The following is an 11,158-nucleotide window of genomic DNA, read 5'->3' on the forward strand; positions in this document are numbered from 1 at the left end:
TAAAAACAGTCTGAAGCCTTGTCACCCTCAGCAAAGGGAATCTAGACTCATTGCTCCCCCACTTCTAGTTGATTCAAAACCAGTTGGCAAGGAAGTGTTTCTAATCCTCATGTTGCTAGTAGAAGCAAGTTGCTATGTGGCCTAGTGTGTGACTTTGTGCTTGCCAAATCACTGCTTTGTTCAGGCATTTCCTACTAATGAGAATAGTTCATAAAACGCTCATACTCCTACTCAGAAGCAGAGAATACCATGCTAGTTACTAGCAAGGGTTGCTTTTCTCCTCCTTCCCAAGAAGCCTGTGCTGGTTAGGATTACGCCAGTGAAAACTGGGGTTGAAAAGGTCCCTCAGAGATTCAGAAAGAGTCCTACCAGACCAAGACAAATGAGAGGAAAGCAGTAACTGGAGATAAAACGCAGGCACAGACGTTTAAAGGAAATGGCACAGATCAATGCAGACAGGTGGGAGTAAAGAGAAAAATAAAGTCAGCAAAGATATGTAAGAGATACCAGTCATGTGGGCAGCCTCTTATTCCATGCTGGCAAGCCATTAGATCTGAAAGGAGCAGTGTGCATAGAGCAGTTTTAGCAAGATGCAAGGTTCAAGCACGAGACAAGAAAAGCTTCAGTGTACCTTTGAGAGCAGAAAAATTAGAACTGACCTAAGTCAGTTCTCTTCCACTTCAGGCCGTATTCAAGTTCTTCTAAGGCATTCTCAGCCTCCTGCTCCTCTTTCAACCAGGAAGATTTCCAGCTGCTACACTGAGGGATGCAGAAGCTACTCTTTCTCCTGTTACATGGCACACAGCACACAGCGCACACAGTATTCTGCAGGAGGAAAGAGAGTACTGGAAAATCCCTGATGCAAATATTCTGGGCTCACATGGGGTGTAACATTCTATCAGCCTGTGAATTTTAAAAACCACCCAAGGCCAAAAATTAATCCTTCAATTATGAGCCATTGCCTGCTGTGCTTTGCATGAATTATGTGAAATGGATTATAACTAATTTTTCAAAGTCAGCAGATTGTTATTTACCCATATGTTGACAACCAGTTTGAAGAGGCAGAAACTGTATGTTAGTACTCCAAGAAAAATACTACACCTACACAAATGTCCTCATAAGCAACATCTACATTAGCTTTTCCTTTTAAAATTATATTAAGGTAATTTTATATTACATATTAAGTTCTCTATAATTTATTTTTTCATAACAGACAAAATAGACTTTATTTCTTAACTATATAATTTTTAATTTTTATTTAATCTTTACTGTATCTTTTTCAGCACCATTTAGTCCCCTTCCACCCTCCTTCCCCCAGCAATTCCCACACTGTTGTCAATGTCCATGAGTCCTCTTTCCTTTTTGCTCAGTCCCTCCTCCCTCACCTCCCTTCTACACTAGCTGTCACCTGCTCTCCATCTATGACTCTGTCTCCATTAGTTCAGTTTGTTCATTAGGTTCCACATATGAGTGAAATCATATGGTATTTGTCTTTTTCTGACTGGCTTATTTCACTTAGGATAATTTTCTCCAGGTCTATCCATACTGTTGCAAAGGATAAAACTTCTCTTCTTTTTTACAGCCGAGTAGAATTCCATTGTGTAAATGTACTATAGTTGTTGTATCCACTCATCTATTGATGGACACTTGGGCTGATTCCATACCTTGGCGATTGTAAATAATGCTGCAATGTACATAGGGGTGCTTATGTTCTTTTGAATTAGTATTTTGGGTTCCTTCAGATATATTCCCAGAAGTGAGATCGTTGGGTCAAAAGACAGTTCCATTTTTAATATTTTGAGGCAATTCCACACTGCTTTCCACAGTGGCTGCACCAATCTACACTTCTGCCAACAGTGCAAAAGAGTTTTCCTTTCTCCGCACCCTCACCAGCACTTATTGTTTATTGATTTATTGATGATAGCCACTCTGACAGATGTGAGATGGTATTTCATTGTGGTTTTAATTTGTATTTTTCTGATGATTAGTGATGTTGAGCATCTTTTCATATGTCTATTGGTCATGTCTATTCAGGCCCTTTGCTTATTTTTTAATTGGATGGTTTGTTTTTTGGGTGTTGAGTTTTGTAAATTCTTTATAAATTTTGGATATTAAACCCTTATCAGATGTACTGTAGAATATGTTCTCCCATTCTGGGGGTTCTCTTTTTATTTTGTTGATGATTTCCTTTGCTGTGCAAAAACTTTTTAGTTTGATATAGTCCCATTTATTTATTTTATTTTTTTATTTTTTGGTTTCCTTTGCCTGGGGAGCTATATCAGATAAAATATTGCTACAAATAATATAAGAGATTTTGCTGCCTATGTCTTTTTTTACCATTTGCATGGTTTTGAGTCTAACATTTCAGTCTTTGCTCCATTTTGAATTTATTATTTTGTGTGGTGTAAGAAAGTGATCTGGTTTCATTTTTCTGCATGCATCTGTCCAATTTTCCCAACACCATTTATTGAATTATTGAATAGACTATCTGTAGCCTACTGTATGTGTCTGCCTCCTCTGTCAAATATTAATTGACTGTAAAGATGTAGGTTTATTTCTGGGCTCTCTATTCTGTTTCATTGATTTATGTGTCTGTTTTTATGCCAGTATCATGCTGCTTTGATAACTATGGCCTTATAATATAGGTTCATATTGTAACAGGGTGCAGACAAGTGGGTAGCCCCAAATACGGATTTGTAATAGGGTCCAGAAGAGCTTGGAGATAATTGGCTCCACACCACAGAGCCACATCTGCCCAGAATGCTGGCAGCTGTGGCCAATTATGAGAGGAGCCAGAAATGAAGCTGCAGAGAAAGATTGGCCCTGGGATTTGAACAGAGGCATGGCAGCCATTGGGCATCTCTCTTTTGGGGATCATGCATCTATTTAGGACCATGCACCTTGGGTGAGAGTCAGGACCACGAGGCTTTGGAAATGCCCCCTTTTGCCACGTGGAGGGTGCTGGGAGGACTGTGTGCATTTGTGGGGAACTTTAGTTTGTGTTATTTCAAATAAATAATAAATTCCTTTCCTTTTCACTGATCTCTGGTATTGAGACATCTTTCCTCAGGCAGCAGGCAAAATGAACCCAGTAGGTGGGGAGGAAGCCCTGGAGCAAAAGAGGGGGTCTTTTATACCATTCAGCCCCACCCCCACCTCTGTTCTGTAACAATATTAGGTAGCATGGGTCCTCCAACTTTATTTTTCTTTCTCAGGATCGCTGTTGCCATGTGGGACATTTTTGGGCTTCATATAAATTTTCAAAATATTTGCTCCAGTTTTGTGAAATACATCATTGGTATCTTGATAGGAATTGCATGAATCTATAGATTGCTTTGGGTAGTATAGATACTTTAATGATGTTAATTCTTCCTATCCATGAACATGGTATGTGCTTCCACTTATTTGTATATTGTTCAATTTCTTTCTTCAGTGTCTTACAATTTTCCAAGTACTGGTCTTTTACAACCTTGGTTATGTTTATTCCTAGGTATTTTATTCTTTTTACAGCAATTGTGAATGGGATTGTTTTTCTAATTTCCCTTTCTGCTAGTTTGTTATTGGCATATAAAAATGTAACTATTTTGTGGATATTGATTTTGTATCCTGCTACTTTGCTGAATTCATTTATCAGTTCCAGTAGTTTTGTTACAGAACAGACCGGGGGTGGTGAACAATATATTATTACCAAAAGGACCCCCTTTTTTTCTCCAGGGGTTCTCCTCATCATATTTGGTTCACTTAGCCTGCTGCCAAAGGAATGATGTCTCTCAATGCCAGAGATTGGTGAAAAGGAAAGGAATTATTTATTTAAAAGTTATACAGACTTAGAGTAATGACTTAATGTCTTCATTAAAATACTAAAGTTCTTTAGAATACCCACAGATGCACACAGTCCTTCCTTCTCCCTGGTCTGGGATACCATATCTCAGGAAAAGAAGTAGAAGTCCATGATTCAGGCTCCTGGCACAATCAGCTCTGCCACTACCACAATCTCCAGTTAATCCAAAGCAATGCGACACCTTCTCATGGTCTACCAGCAAGAGTCCTTCCACCCCTTTTCTTCCAGGCAAAGTCTCTCCTGCTGCCTAAGCCACGTGGCAAAAGGGAGCACCCCATAGCCATGTGGTCCTAACTCTCACCCAAGCCACATGGCCCCCCTCTCCTGCCACAGCCGTGTGGTCCCAACCTGGTATGGCTGCCTGGGTTTAAATCCCCATGCCAATCTTCCTCTGTAGCCCCACTTCTGATTCCTCCCACCATCAGTTACACCTGCCAGCATTCCTGTATTCTTCCAGCTTTACTGTGCTGCCATAGTAAGTCCAGGCAGGCATGACCCCATGACATGGAGCTAATTATCTCCAGGCTTTCATGCAGGTGCTATAAACGGAGAGAGTTGCTTCCCAGTTACATCCTGGATTGAAGTCACTCCCATCCCCCTGGCTCCAACCATGGCCACAGCTATTTAATGTATCTATGAAACCAAGTAATGGCTATAGATATGTTAAATGACCATTCCAGAGATTAGCCGCAAAGCTGTTGCTATGCAAAACAGCTTTCACTGGCCTTGCTCCATGTGTGTCCCACCCCCCACCTCAGACTGCTGAGGGTGAGGACATCATATATATTTTTTCTCTAATATTTCCTGAATACCCTGAGTTCTGGGTCCCATTACAAATCCCTACTTGCCCCCTCCTCCACTTGGCTGCATCCTGTTACAGTTTCTTGGTAGAATCTTTGAGGTTCTTTGTATAGTACCATGTCCTCTGCAAATAAAGACAGTCTTACTTCTTTTCCAATTTGGATGCCTTTTATTTCTTCTCCTTGTCTGATTGCTATAGCTAGGACTTTCAGCACAATATTGAGTAAGAAAGGTGAAAGGGGAAATCCCTATCTTGTTCCTGATCTTAAGGGGAACGCCTGTAGTTTTTGTCTGTTGAGTATGATGCTGACAGTGGGTTTGTCATATATGGCCTTTATTGTGTTTAGGTATGTTCCCTCCAATCCACTTTGCTGAGAGTTTTTACCATAAATCAGTGCTGGATTTTATCAAATGCTTTTTCTGCATCTATTGATATGATCAAGTGGTTTTTATCCTTTGTTTTTTTTATGTGGTGAATAACACTTATTGATTTGTGAATGTCATATCAACCTTGTATTCCTGGAATAAAACCCACTTGATCATGGTGTATGATCTTTTTGATGCATTGCTGTATTTGGATTGCTAATATTTTCTTGAGGATTTTAGCATCTATGTTCATCAGGGGATACTGGCCTATAATTTTCTTTCTTTACAGGGTCTTCATCTGGTTTTGGAATTAGGATAATGCTGGCCTTGTAAATGTGTTTGGGAGCCTTCCTTATTCTTAAATTTTATGAAGTAGTTTGAGAAGCAGAAGTGTCAGTATAGAGGTAAAAGATAAACAGTATATAGTATATCTTTGAAATAAAACAGGCAAAAGGACTCAAGGAGAAAGGGGCTTAGTGGCATATGCTACACTGAAGTCAAGAAAGATAAAAAAGAAGAAATGTGTACTGCTTTAACAATGCATTTTAGTGTGTTGAGGAAAAAATTAAGTTTCTGGTATACAGTTAATTGATACATATTAATGTGGTAATTTAGTACTGAAAGTCGTCACTGGACCTTAATTCAATAGACAGTCAACTCTCAAAAGTAGAATTGCTCTAAATAATTCACTTTACATGGCATCACAAGTTGGGTTCTCTAGCAGCAGATGCTGAGAAATGCCAAGATACAATCTGGAGTATAAGATATTTAAGAGAGATCAACACTGAAAGGAAGGAGATGAAGGAAAGACAAACAGAAGGAGAACTCAAGAGCAAGAATTGCCCCTGAGAATGCCCCATACCAGGCTGACATGCCTAGACCATTCTAATTCCACCTCACTCAGTCACTGATGTGGACTACTGCCAGCAGGGCATTGCATCAGGAGGTGGTCTTTATAGCTGAGGAAGACCCTAAAGGGGCAAATAGCTGAAGTGCCCTTTCATAGCTTGGCAACAAGCCTTTCCTTAAAGAGGGTCTGGGCAGCACACATTCATTCCAGCCTCACATGATTTGCAGTGTCTTTGGCCAAACATGTGAAACAGAACCTCGTCCAGCTACAATTACAGGTGGTTAAAGTATCCAACTGTTAGTTCTTCATCCGATATCAGCATTATAAAGCCATTTCTCCATCAATACAAATATGAAACAATGTTTGATGCTAAAAAGGTTAAATGATGGCACTACACATTGGTTAGGTAAGTGTAAAAACTTCGACTGGAAAAAATGTCATAATCCTATTTGCTTTTGAAATTCAGTCCTGGATATATGTTACATCTGAAAAAGTAGAAAATAAATGAAGTATAAGACAATAAAGTAGTTAAGCTGTTCCAATAATACCTAAAATAGAGTTTAGAATACATAGGTTGATAAGAACATCATTAAATAAAAGCTTTCCCAAAAAGTGTTCTGTAATTGGACAGCCTTAAGAAAATAGAATGAAGCAATTATATTTGGTTATATTTTGCATTTGTGTCATTTCACATATCCTCGTATGCAAAATAAATTTCCTCTGTGCCAGCTGTAATTAGGTGCTGAAATAAAGCTGCCTTAATATTCTGCATATTTGATCAGGGCTACCAGCAGCTGTCAGATCACTGGCTCTGTTCTTATGTACAATGAAAACATCAAAGACATCTGTGGTTTGCCCTAAAATTAGTGGCAGGATTGGCCTTCTCTCCTTTATTGTGTAACCAGCTTGGCTATTTGCATAACTAACAAGGGAACCTTCAGATATTGTTGCTGGGTCTGTGAAGGAAAACCAAAGAAAGACTTTGAAAAGTGGCCAATATGTCCTAGCGCCCAGCATTACACTTCAGTGCATGAGGAGTGAAGTCACACAGACCTGGGATTCAGATTTCAGTTTTTATTACTTACATATGACTTAGGGAAATTTATTTAAACTCTCTCAGTCAAAATGTCTTTTTTGGTAAAATGGGAATGATAGTAGTATGTACATTATAAAATTGTTTTAAAGAACAATGAAGATAACTCACATAGAGCACTTAGTATATGCCCAGAGCATTCACTAAGTATCAGCAATCTTAATTATTTTATCTAGTGTCCTTTCTAAGAAATAATAACTGCAGTGGCTTTAAAACATTCATGTACTGGCTACCAGTCAAAATGTCAGAGTAGGTAAACACAGTACTGGCGTTCTCCCATGACCTCATCAAAATTACAACTAAACTACAGGATAACCATCATTGAGAACCACCTGAAATCTAGCTTAAGAGAAGTCCTATAACTAGGGATATACAGAAGAAGCCACATGGAGACTGGTAGAAAGCACAAAAACTCAAAACGGGCTGTCCCTACACCCACATGTGGTGGTTCAAAATCAGGAGGAATATCTTAACTACAGAGGTCCTCCTCGAGAAGTGAGGGGTGCCAGCCCTACATCAAGCTGGTACCAGCTCAGGGTTCCAATGCCAGGAAGATAAATCCCTATAAATTCTAGCTATGAAAACCAGTGGGGATTGTGGCTAAGGGAGATGGAGGTCTTCCAGAGTCCCAGGCATTCAGATTTACGTGAAAGGCACCAGGGACGTAAAGGAAGGAACATACACAGGTGAGTGGCACATCTGAGTCTCCATCAACCTGGCTAACACTGTTTAAACTGCCCTGGAAATTCCCTGAGACCTTACATCATCCAAATGTCAGGCCCACCCAAGCTGCTTCCAGTGGCTTTTCTGTACAAACAGCCTGCCATGTCTCATGCTGCAAACTTTCCTAAAATCTCTCAAAGGTTCACAAACCTCCAAAAAGCTGCATATGGCCTTAGTGTGCCCCATACCTCTTGCTAAATGACCTAAGGCCAGCATTAGTGGCAGCCAGACTCAGCTCATAGCTTGGCCTCTCCTGGGCACCTCTAAGCCCAGCACCTGTAGCAGCCATTTGAAGATTACTTTGTAGTTCATGCCAGGTAGCCCCAGACAGGGCACAGGTGGTGGCTGGCCTTGGCCTGCACTGCCTGGAAGGCCCCAGAGCCAGTGCACCTGGTGGCCAGCTTCTGACCATGCTGGTGCACCACCCAACCACCTCCATGAGCAAAATACTCAAGAAGTGGACTTGGCAGAAACCAGAGCCTCATTGAACAGAGTTCTGTTCCATGCTTATGAGGAGCATAGCAGCTGCTCCACTGTAATCTCAGCCAGTCCTCATAGCTGATAGCTCTGGGGGTAAATCCATCGATGTGCCAACAGCAATCAAGGGTCAACTACAACAGGAGAGTGCACACACCCCACATGGGGGTGCACCTGGAATGTCCACTTGGGTGACCAGTGAGATTATACTACTGGGCCCTACAGGACACCTTCTATCCTATAAGACTATCCTATTAAGACTGGGAGACATAGCAGATCTACCTATTATAGAGAAACAAACGCAGAGGCAGCCAAAATGGGGAGACACTTTAAATGAAAGAATAGAAGAAATCTCCAGAAAAAGAATTAAATTAGTGGAAGCAAATAAAAAGAAATACCAGATATAGAGTTCAAAACAATTGTTTTAAGGATTTTCAAGGAATTTAACAAGAATTTCAACAGCATATAAAAGGACATAGAAACCATAAAAAAGAACCATCAGAAATTAAGAATGTAATAACTGAAATAAAGAATACAATAGAAGATCAGCAACAAATTAGAGGAAGCAGAGGATTAAATTGGCAATTTGGAAAACAAAGAATCAGAAAACAATCAGAGCAGCAAAATAAATAAATAAATAAATAAAGTTTAAAGAACCTCTAAGACAACATCAAGTGTCAAAACATTTGCTTCATAGAATACCAGAAGATGAAGAGAGAGAGTAAGGGATTGAGAACCTATTTGAGGAAATAATGACTGAAAAGTGCCTTAACCTCATGAAGGAAAAAGGCACACAAGTAGGAAAGGCAGAGAATCCCAAACAAAAGAAACTCAAAGAGGCTCAAACCTAACGGTTAAAGACAAAGAAAGAATCTTAGAAGCAGCAAGAGGAAGACATTTACCTACAAGGGACACACATCCATATATTCATTGCAGCATCATTAACAATAGTCAAGGTATAGAAGCAACCTAAGTGTCCATCAATAGATAAGTGGATAAAGAAAAAGTGGAGCATATACACAATAGAATATTACTCAGCCATAAAAAGAAATGAAATCTTACCATCTGCAACAATATGGATGGACCTATAGTGTAGTGTGCTTAGTGAAATAAGTTAGACAGAGAAAGACAAATACTGTATGATCTCACTTATATGTAGAATCTTAAAAAGCAATGTAAGTGAGCAAGCAGAATAGAAACAGACTCACAGATACAGAGAACATTTTGATGGTTGCCAGATGGAAGGGGATTTGGGGGAATGGGTGAAAAAGTTAAAGAGAATAAGAAGTACAAATTGGTAGCTATAGAATAGTCCTGGGGATGTAAAGTACAGCACAGACTATATATAGGAAATAATATTACAATATGTATGTGCAGTGTCAGGTACTAGATTTATTGGGGTGATCACTTTGTAAGTTATATCGATGTCTAATCATTATGTTGTACATCTGAAACTAATAATAATATACATGAACTGTAATTAAGAATAAAAAATTATTTAAAAAACATTCACTGACTGATAAAAGTGTGAAAAGAGCTCTCCATGAAATTTAAGATCATGAATATAACACACACACACACACACACACACATATTCACAGTTGTCTTCAAAATTCCTAAAAGTTCTGGAAACCTCTTGAAGTTTTCTCTAGCAAGCAAAGTCCTTTTCACTACTGTTTACAATTTTGTGACAGATTCTAAAGAAGACCTTTCATTTCCTTCTTAGCATCATGCACTTATTTTCAAGTTGCTGCCATCAGGTGATTTGTAGTGACTCTTGTCAGGAAAGTATCAAGCAGTTGGCTCTTAACTGCAGGTAACAATGGACATTTATTACCTCCCATTACTAGAAATTCACTGAAAGGCAGCTCCAGAGCTGCTGCTTTCACTGACTCAGTGTCTCATCAAGGATGCTAGTACTTCCCAGCTTTGTTGCAGGCTGTCTCCTCTGTTGAGTTTGCCTTCAGGCTAGGTTCCTCATGGTTGCAAGATCGCTGCCTTTATGAACATCATATCTGCTCTTCCTGTGTCTCTTCTCAAAAGGAAGACCTGTCTCAGAAGCCTTCCATACTGTTTCCCATAGTGGCTGCACTAGTCTGCATTCCCACCAACAATGTACTAGGGTTGCCTTTTCTCCACAGCCTTACCAGCACTTATAGTTTATTGATTTGTTTATGATAGCCATTCTGATCAGTGTAAAGTGGTATCTCATTGTGGTTTTAATTTGCATCTCTTTGATGGCTAGTGATGCTGAGCATTCTTTCAAATGTCTCTGGGCCCTCTGCATGTCCTCCTCAGAAAAATATCTGTCCGGGTCCTCTGCCCACTTTTTAATTGGATTGTTTGTCTTCCTGGAATGGAGTCATCTGAGTTCTTTATATATTTTGGAGATCAAACTCTTTTCCAAAGTATCATTGGCAAACATATTTTCCCATACTGTTGGTTTCCTTTTCATTTGCTGATGCTTTACTTAGTTGTGCAGAAGCTTTTTATGTTACACTTAAACTTTTAATGTTATTGCAGTTTTACAGCTTTAATTTTTTCAGATTTCACTTCAATTATTTCTTCATACCTCTTTAATAAAATAAATGCAAGAGATCTTTTCAATCTCCTTGACCATTTTCATGTACTATTAGTGGGAATGTAAGCTGATGTACACTTTTTGCAGAACAAATAAAAATAAATGTCAAATTTAAAATGTTTTACATCATTTAGACTTAGTGATTCTCAAAATCCATCCTACAAAAATATGTATAGAAGAACATATAAGTGATTACTATTTAGGGAAGAATAACTGAAGTAAAAAGTAACCTTTAAAATCTCAGTGGTTCAATACAATAAATGTGCATTAGTGCTAATACCATACTCCAATGCAAGGGGGTCTTTGCTCATAAAGTCATCAGAAATCTATCTGGGGACTCCACCTTTCATGAGGTCCTTGGAATCCCATCCATTAAACTGAAAGTCAGGGTCTTGGCTGGTGTGGCTCAGTGGATTGAGCATTGGT

This window comes from Phyllostomus discolor, chromosome 3, assembly GCF_004126475.2.
Source record: "Phyllostomus discolor isolate MPI-MPIP mPhyDis1 chromosome 3, mPhyDis1.pri.v3, whole genome shotgun sequence".
Lineage (NCBI taxonomy): Eukaryota > Metazoa > Chordata > Mammalia > Chiroptera > Phyllostomidae > Phyllostomus > Phyllostomus discolor.